The sequence below is a fragment of the Ranitomeya variabilis genome, chromosome 2, assembly GCF_051348905.1.
Source record: "Ranitomeya variabilis isolate aRanVar5 chromosome 2, aRanVar5.hap1, whole genome shotgun sequence".
NCBI classification, from domain to species: Eukaryota; Metazoa; Chordata; class Amphibia; order Anura; family Dendrobatidae; genus Ranitomeya; species Ranitomeya variabilis.
The window spans coordinates 933,660,934-933,670,766 of NC_135233.1; the positions used below are offsets into that span (position 1 = coordinate 933,660,934).

A 9,833-nucleotide genomic window follows, 5' to 3' on the forward strand; every position below is an offset into this window, starting at 1 on the left:
ACTCAACAATTAAGATTACATGCCAGAAATATAAAGTGCACAACTTGGCATGAGAAAAATGAGCCCTACGCTAAAGTGACCTGTGCTAATGCTGACACAGCCCGAACTCAGCAATTAAAGATTACATACCAGAAATACAAAGTGCGCCACTTGGTGTATGAAGAATAAAACCTGCACTAACGTGACCTGTGCTAGTACTAATAGAGCCCGGACTAGTCCTACTCCAGTGATTAAGTAACTAAGGGTCAATACAAAGACCTTATTTAGGCAGAGTGACCATATCAGCAAATATAAAGTGATTATAAATTAAATACTTGTTGAAAAAATAAAGATTGCTGAGCCACTTAAACACAAGTGCATAAATACAATTCAGCAAATACAGGTGAATATGTAAAAATGTCCATAACAAATGTCCTTTCTTGCTGTTGAGACTGCATGAATCATCCAAAGTAGAATTATAAGGTGAAATGCTGAGTGTACAAATGAATAAAATGTTCATAGTCAATAACCTTTCTTGCTGTGGAAAGCGTGAATCGTCAAAGGTCGCCCTTTACATGAAAACACTTGTAATAAACCACAGACATATGTGACTTCAGAAAGTGCTGGAATAGCACCCTCCACATGGGCAACATAATTTCCAAATGGCCAGGTACAGATGATAAGGAGGATCTAAATAAAAAGACATGTGTTAATATTCAAAAACATTAAAAGAGAAGAGAATCAAAGCGCCAAAAATCCGGATAGCAACTACATGCATGTGTGCATCAAAGTGTGTGTATACATACATGCATACAGACACCAGGACAACGCATAAATCGTAATAAAAAAAATTTGTAAATAAACCCCTAAATAATGTATCCCCATAAAACTAAATGCTACGGTTTTAATATTGATAAAGAGGAAGGACTAGAAATCACAAGAAAGCACCAAACCCAAAGCTTTCATTAAGACCACCCGGTGACATTGTGCCCAATCTGAAGATCCATTTGCTTTCCGTTTGGGCAAGGACCCTGCCAAGGTCACCACCCCTGGGGCCCAAAAATACCATGTCAATGCCCTTTACCTTAAGGAGTTTTGCATTACCCTGGTGATGGGTAAGGAAGTGTCTTGGCAGTGTTTTTAATCCAGATGGGTCTTCAACTGTTATACTCTTTTCAATGTCCCTGACGTGTTCCCTAGTCCTCACTCTCAACTCCCTTGTAGTCAGCCCGATGTACATCTTCCCACAGGGACTTTCTGCACAATAAATTACTGCGTATAATAATAATAATTGCGTATAGATTTACATGAGTAGCCTCTATTTTTGAAACGCCGGCGAAGATCATTAGCTTGTTTTTCAAAAAGTTCTGTATTAGAGCAAATGTGTTTAATCCTTAAAAACTGTCCCATGGGAATCCCTTTAATGGTTGATGGAAGATGGGATGAGGATGCATGTAAAAGTGAATTTGTGGCTGTCGGTTTTCGATATACGTCTGTGGTGACATCACCACTATTTGTTGTATTGATTTGGATATCTAAAAATTCCAATTGCGACCCATCTTATAGGTCAATTTGATGTTTTTATTGTTGGCATTTAAAGTTGTCATGAAGAAATCCAAATCTGTGGTGCTGCCCTCCAAAATGAACCACACGTCATCAATGTATCTCATCCATCGATGGACATGTTCAGTTTCCACAATCGGATTACATTGAAAGATGTCCCTCTCCCAGGCCCCCAAAAATAAGTTTGCGCACGATGGTCGCCCATGGCGGTGCCTTGTAATTGGAGGTATATTTGTTTGTTAAAAATAAAAATATTGTGGGTGAGAACAAATTCCAGGAGAGTCAAAATCAATGTGATCATACGTGACTCCATGTTGCTAGAACTCAAAAATAAAGAAACCGCCGCAATACCATCAGAGTGTTTAATAGATGTATACAGAGACTCCACATCTGCTGTAACCATGACCAGGCTTTCGGTAAGATTAACATGGTCAAGACATTGTAAGGCAGATGTGGAGTCCCTTATGAAGGATGGGAGAGTGGCCACCAATGGTTTAAGAATAAAATCAATGGTGTCACATACAATTTCACATAGGCCCCCGTTCCCTGAGACAATAGGTCTTCCCGGGGGATCCTGGGGGTCCTTGTGAATTTTAGGGATTAGATACAGAGTGGGTAGTCGTGGTGTTAATGTCTGGAAAAAATCAAGCATTTTTTTTAGGAATGATACCTTCCTGGAAAGCTTTTTCCAAGATATGTACTAATTAATCTTGAAAGGAGGCAGTTGGGTTGGTAGTAAGCTTCTTATAACACCTATTATCATTGAGGAGATTCTTGGCCTGTTTTTCATACATAGTACAAGGCCAGATAACCAAATTCCCCCTTTATCTGCAGGTTTAAAGATTACATCCTCTAATTGTTGTAGCTCTTGAATTGCTTTCTGTTCCTCCCTGCTGATGTTATATAGGCGTTTATTGGTTTTGGTTAACTGATCAAGGTCAGATTCTACTAGTTTGGTAAATATATCAACCGCTGGACAGATACTTAAAGCAGGAAATTTTTTGGATTTATTATAAATTTGAGTAGGAAATTGACTGACCTCTGATGGTATCTCGTTTGCCTCGAGATAAAGAGAATCCCGAATTTCAAGTGCTTCTTGCTCCTCCTTGGTATGAAAGGTTAGCTGCTTCTCAGATTTCTGGTGTAGTTTGCGTAAAATGATTTTTCTCGCATAAAGGTGTATATCCTTAGTAACTAGAAACGGGTCTAAGGAATGAGAAGGGGAGAATGTCAGGCCCTTTTCAAGAGCTTGAAGTTGGCAACTAGAAAGTATGTGCGTGGAAAGGTTAATTACCTTGCTGCTATCATAGTTACGATTTTTCTCTTTCCTCTGCTGTTTAGGTTGTTGAAAATATTTCTTTCTCTCTGCAAATCTGGTGACATAAATGCATTTAAAATAAGTATTCTTCATGATATCGTTGCACGATACACATAACAGTACCACAAAAAAATCAGATACTGCAATAAGCAATCTATACAACTTTTATAATGGCCAGCAAGATCTTTGTGCTTTGCTGCTGAAAAAAAGAAAATATTGTTAAATCATTTTGTTTACAAAATAATTCTTTTGTGGATTGAGAAAGTGATAGCATATGCCAATTCAGAGAAATTCACAAATGCTTCAATTAAAAATAAAAATGATATTAAATGTAAAAGGTCACACACACGTTCTTATTGTGACTCTTGGACATTGAGCAGGAGTTGCAGCCTAATGATAGAATTTCACTTTTTCTCTTTAGAGGGAAAATAAATGTGTTCATAGTAAAATGCTGCCTCCTAGTGCTGCCAATGGAGAACAGCAGGAAAATGTATTCCTGTAGTATAATTATTAAAATGTAATCCTTTACTATATTTTGTGATGTTGTATGCCTGTAAGGCCGCCAGTATTCCTATGCCGGTACCTGGTGATTTATTAGGCCTCGGCAACGTCATGAGGTCTCTTGACTTACATCCCACATGAGGTCTAGTGACTTGTTATGGCATCACCTGGGCATAGTAAATAACAACGTTGTCCATGATGCTAGGCAAAGAATTGCCCAAGAAAAGTGAACACTGATCTGGTCAAGCTGCCAATTGTTACGCTGGGGGGCAAAGGACAAGAGTGGACCCACTGGTCCGTAATACCGAACCTCCCTCGAGCGAGCGAACCAGATTGGACCACCCCTATACAGGGACAGTTAGGGAGCAGGCTCGAAGGTAACTAGTACTACGGATGCCAGGACCAGGGATCGGCTCAGGAGGGGAAGATAGGAAATAACAAAGGAGAGAACACAAGGAGAAGATGGAAGGAGACCCACTGAAATGGTAGCAGCAGGATAGAGAGCTCCTAGGATGAGGAGGTACGGAACACAGAGCAGCAAGGCAGGAAACCAGGACTAGACGGAGTAGCAGTGGACCTGAGTGCAGAGCTAAAGACACAAAAGAACTCTGGCAAGATTAACTAAACAATCAGGCGCCTTCACAAAGGAAGGGCGGCCTGAAATACTAAGTGACTGCTTCCTATTGGACCAGCAATACTGCCGGGTCAGGTCGCAGCCAGGGATGTAGAGGAGGAGTGTGCGCGCGCCCGGTCCCTAAGGAGAAGATGGGAGGAGACCGAGCGCGTGACAGGCAGCAGAGGGGAGGCACGCCGATGCGCACGCCGAGACACACGCCGGGACCCGGACCAGGAAGGAGCCAGGAGTGACGAGGGAGCGCCGGCTGAAGAGGAGGAAGAAGGGGTGACTGTGGCGCCGACAGGGGTGAGTATAGATGTAACATTACCCCCTCTCTTAGATCCTCCCCTACCCCTCTTGGACAAAAATCTCTTAAGAATTTAAGGTGCATTAATGTTCTTCTGAGGTTCCCAAGATCTCTCCTTGGGACCAAACCCTTTCCAATCAATTAAGAAGAAGGTCTTGTTCCTAACCTTTTTGGAAGCTAAAATATCTTTTACCTCAAAAATATTATCCGCACAGACCGGAAGAGGAGAAGAGTCGGAAGTAGGATGGAAACGATTAAGAATGACTGGTTTTAGGAGAGAAACGTGGAAAGCGTTGGGAATGCGGAGCGAAGCAGGCAACCTCAGCTTGTAGGACACATCGTTGATGCGGCGGAGGACTTCAAAAGGACCAATGTAACGAGGACCCAACTTGTAGGAAGGTATCTTCAGTCTGATATATTTTGAAGAAAGCCAAACCCTCTCGCCCGGAAGATAAGTTGGAGCATCAAGGCGCCTCTTGTCGGCATGTCTTTTCATGCGTTCACTGGCTCTTCCAAGTGCCTCTTTAGTCTCAAGCCAGACTCTGGAAAATTCTAAGACTTCGGAATCAGCTGCCGGAACTCCGGAAGAGACAGAAATCGGTAAAGGAATGTTGGGATGCATGCCGAAAACAACAAAGAATGGAGATTTGCCAGAAGATTCGTTAGGATGGTTATTATAGGCGAACTCAGCCCACGGAAGAAGTCCAGACCAGTTATCTTGATGAGAGTTAGTGAAGTGACGCAGATAAGAAGACAGCACTTGATTTACTCGTTCTACTTGGCCGTTGGTTTGCGGATGATATGCAGAGGAGAAGTCTAACTTTACCTCCAAGAGACCACACAAAGCCCTCCAGAATCGAGATGTAAATTGAACTCCGCGATCAGATACAATATGTAGGGGAAAACCGTGAAGTCGAAAGATGTGCTGAACAAAGAGCTTAGCTAATTCGGGAGCAGAAGGCAGTCCCAGCAGCTGAACAAAGTGCGCCATTTTTGAAAAACAGTCCACTACAACCAGAATGGTAGAATATCCGGAGGAGCGAGGCAGATCCGTGATAAAATCCAAAGTGACATGTTGCCATGGGAATGATGGAACCGGTAATGGGAGTAGAAGTCCCGACGGTAAACGCCTGGGAACTTTGATCTTAGCACAAGAAGAACACGAGGCAGTGAAATCGATCACATCCTGATGGAGAGACGGCCACCAATAGAACCGAGAAATGAGATCCAGAGTCTTCTTAATGCCGACATGACCAGAGATCTTGGAGGAATGTCCCCAACGTAGAATTGTTTTCCTATGAACCTCAGGAACGAAGGTTTTACCTGGAGGTGGAATGATCAGATCTATGGGAGCCACAGTAACAACTTTGGATGGATCAATTATGTGCGAAGGACTCTCCTCCAAATCGGCAGGTTGAAGAGACCGAGATAATGCATCGGCTTTGACGTTCTTTAGACCAGGACGAAAGTGCAGCTTGAAATCAAAACGGGCAAAAAATAGAGACCACCTGGCCTGCCGGGGGTTTAGCCTCTGAGCGGACTGAAGGTAGGAAAGGTTCTTATGGTCCGTGAAGATGGTAAAAGGATGGACTGCCCCCTCCAGTAAGTAGCGCCACTCCTCCAAGGCCATTTTAATGGCTAGCAGTTCCCGATCTCCGATGGAATAGTTACACTCAGCAGAAGAAAAGTCCTTAGAAAAGAATCCGCAGGTAACCAACCGCCCAGTAGAGGATCTTTGGGACAGAACTGCGCTAGCACCAATGGAAGATGCGTCCACTTCCAGAACAAACGGTTTGTTTGCCTCGGGTCGATGTAAAACAGGCGCTGCTGCAAAAGACCGTTTAAGACTTAGGAAAGCATCCTCAGCCTCCGGAGACCAGGTTGCAGAACTGAGACCTCTCCGTGTAAGGCTCGAGATAGGCTTGGTCACAGAAGAAAAATGCGGAATAAACTGACGATAGTAGTTGGCAAACCCGAGGAAGCGTTGGATCGCTTTTACTCCAATTGGCCGAGGCTACTGGAGAATTGCCAAAAGTTTTCCTGGATCCATTTCCAAGCCAGCTTCAGAAACGATATACCCTAGGAAGGGTACAGAGGCTTGCTCGAAGACGCACCTCTCCATCTTAGCGTAAAGCCGGTTCTCCCGTAATCGTTGCAGCACCAGACGAACACTTCTCCGGTGGGAGGATAAATCAGGAGAGAAAACGAGGATATCATCCAGATAGACCACAACGCAGGAGTAAAGCATGTCCCGGAAGATGTCGTTGACAAATTCTTGGAAAACTGCAGGTGCGTTACACAGACCAAACGGCATGACGAGGTACTCGTAATGGCCATCCCGGGTATTAAATGCGGTCTTCCACTCATCACCAGGTCGGATTTGAATGAGGTTATAGGCTCCACGTAAATCTAGTTTAGAAAATACACGGCCCCTCGTAGACGGTTGAAGAGCTCAGGAATGAGCGGTAGAGGATACTTATTCTTAATAGTAATCTCATTCAGACCCCGGTAATCAATGCATGGCCGGAGAGAACCGTCTTTCTTTTTTACGAAGAAGAAGCCGGCACCTGCGGGAGAAGAGGATTTACGTATAAACCCCTTAGCGAGGTTCTCACGGATATATTCGGACATGGCAGACGTCTCGGCTGGAGAGAGCGGGTAGATTCGACCTCTTGGCGGGATGGACCCTGGTCGTAGTTCCACTGGGCAGTTATAGGGACGGTGAGGTGGTAAGGTCTCAGCCTCCTTTTTATCAAACACATCCGCGAAGGACCAATAGGCGGAAGGCGGCCAGCCGGACCAGAAGAAGGTTGGGAAGAAATGATCGGATGAACGGACCTTAAGCATCTTTCTTGACATGGATGTCCCCATTGGAGAACCTCGCCGGTGCGCCAGTCCAAAACGGGTTCATGTGTCCGAAGCCATGGAAGACCGAGGAGTAAGGCATGGGACAAGTGGGGCAAGACGTAAAAGGCAATTTTCTCTTGATGTAAGGCTCCTACTTGAAGAACTAGTTCCTCAGTGACCATGAGGACAGTCTCTTGCAAAAGTCTTCCATCTACGGAGGCTATCATACGAGGATGTTCCAGGGAGATCACGGGTATCCGATACTTCTTCACCTCCTCTAGCTGAATGAAGTTGCCTGCCGCACCCAAATCCACGTACGCAACCTCTGAACTACGTCTCTGACCTTGGATAATCAAAACAGAAAGGGTAAGGGGTGGAGAGGAAACAGATACACCTAAGGAGGCCTCTCCTACCTGACCTAGGTGGAGGCGTTTTCCGGCCTCTCAGGACAAGAACGAAGAAAATGCGACGCTCCTCCACAGTATAAGCACAAGCCTTGTGCCAACCTCTCTCTACGACGACGTTCAGCCAACTTCACCCGGTCTACTTGCATAGGTTCCGGGATGGTACCAGAGGCAGAACTAGAGGGCCGAGGACTAGGTGGTCTAGAGACAGAAGAGGATGATGGTCTAATGGGTCTCCTCTCCCTAGCAGCCTCTCGAGAGCGCTCCTGAAAGCGCAAATCTATACGCGTAGCAAGAGAGATGAGATCCTCCAACGTAGTCGGAGTATCTCGGCCAGCAAGTTCATCCTTAATCTTGCCAGACAATCCTCTCCAAAAAGCCCCTACCAACGCCTCATTGTTCCACCCTAGTTCGGACGACAATGTGCGGAACCGGATGGCGTATTGCCCGACAGTGAGGGAACCCTGCTGTAAATTAAAGAGTGACTCAGTAGTAGAAGGGAGACGGCCAGGTTCATCAAAGACCCTCTGGAAGGTATCCAAAAAGATGGTTATACTAGACACCACCGGATCGTCTCGCTCCCAAAGAGGATTTACCCAAGATAGGGCCTCTCCCTCTAAGTGGGACACGATAAAAGCCACTTTGGCCCGATCGGTAGGGTACTGCTGAGGCAGCAGCTCAAAATGTAGGTGACATTGATTGAGGAAACCTCGACAAAGCTTGGGATCTCCGCCATAGCGAGGAGGTTTGGCTAAATGAGGAGAAGAAAGTGGCAGAGGATCAGAGGTGCGCGAGGAGGTTTGCAAAGCGAGCAAACGATCATCTACAGAGGCCATGTAAGACAAAATGTGAGCTTGGGTGTCCCGTTGCTGGACCAACTCTTGCTGGAGGCCCGCTAACTGAGAGGTGTTACTAGGATCCGCGGCCTGTAAGGCGGACAAACGGGAGTCCATTGTCTTCATAAAAGACATAATGCGGGTCTGGTTTTCTCGTAGAAAAAACAACTCCTTCAGAGCTGAGGCCCCGGCGGGATCCATGGCCTGATTGTACTGTTACGCTGGGGGGCAAAGGACAAGAGTGGACCCACTGGTCCATAATACTGAACCTCCCTCGAGCGAGCGAACCAGATTGGACCACCCCTATACAGGGACAGTTAGGGAGCAGGCTCGAAGGTAACTAGTACTACGGATGCCAGGACCAGGGATCGGCTCAGGAGGGGAAGATAGGAAATAACAAAGGAGAGAACACAAGGAGAAGATGGAAGGAGACCCACAGAAATGGTAGCAGCAGGATAGAGAGCTCCTAGGATGAGGAGGTACGGAACACAGAGCAGGAAGGCAGGAAACCAGGACTAGACGGAGTAGCAGTGGACCTGAGTGCAGAGCTAAAGACACAGAAGAACTCTGGCAAGATTAACTAAACAATCAGGCGCCTTCACAAAGGAAGGGCGGCCTGAAATAATAAGTGACTGCTTCCTATTGGACCAGCAATACTGCCGGGTCAGGTCGCAGCCAGGGATGTAGAGGAGGAGTGTGCGCGCGCCCGGTCCCTAAGGAGAAGATGGGAGGAGACCGAGCGCGTGACAGGCAGCAGAGGGGAGGCGCGCCGACGCGCACGCCGAGACACACGCCGGGACCCGGACCAGGAAGGAGCCGGGAGTGACGAGGGAGCGCCGGCTGAAGAGGAGGAAGAAGCGGTGACTGTGGCGCCGACAGGGGTGAGTATAGATGTAACACCAATGAGTAGGGTTGAGCGACCTTTAGTTTTTTAGGGTCGAGTCGGGTTTTGTGAAACCCGACTGTCTTAAAAGTCGAGTCGAGTGAAATCGGCCGACCACCGTGAAAAGTCGGGTTTCGGCCGAAACACGAAACCCAATGAAGGAATTTATTTTTTTATTTTTTTTATTTTATTTTTTATTTTTTCCTCTCTCTCTCTCTCTCTCCCCCCTCTGTCCCCCCTCTGTCCCCTCTGTCCCAGCACAGAAAATTTCGTATTCACATTCCAAATCCCTACTGCGCACAAGCGATAACATGACGATAGGCGTTCACTCCCCTAAGACCTATGTCATCACTCTGCCCACGCTCATTCATTGGCTGAAAAAATGGCGCTAAACGCGTCATACGAAACGCGACTTTAGCGCCAAGATCGCGTACCGCGTGGCCGACCACGCACAGGGATCGGGTCGGGTTTCATGAGACGCCGACTTTGCCAAAAGTCGGCGACTTATGAAAATGCACGACCCATTTCGCTCAACCCTACCAATGAGCACTGAACTGGATGCTGCACCAGGCTAGTATG

The 9,833-nt window shown here is 46.2% G+C and overlaps 1 long non-coding RNA gene across 1 annotated transcript; it reads right to left on the bottom strand.

Moving 5' to 3' along the window:
• Nucleotides 1-417: 417 nt before the first annotated feature.
• On the bottom strand, nt 418-2,930 carry LOC143810034 (uncharacterized). The gene is made up of 3 exons (XR_013222613.1): nt 2,837-2,930; nt 2,582-2,748; nt 418-669 (listed from the first exon to the last, which is right to left on the bottom strand). It is a non-coding gene; the product is annotated as an uncharacterized LOC143810034 (long non-coding RNA).
• Nucleotides 2,931-9,833: the final 6,903 nt, after the last annotated feature.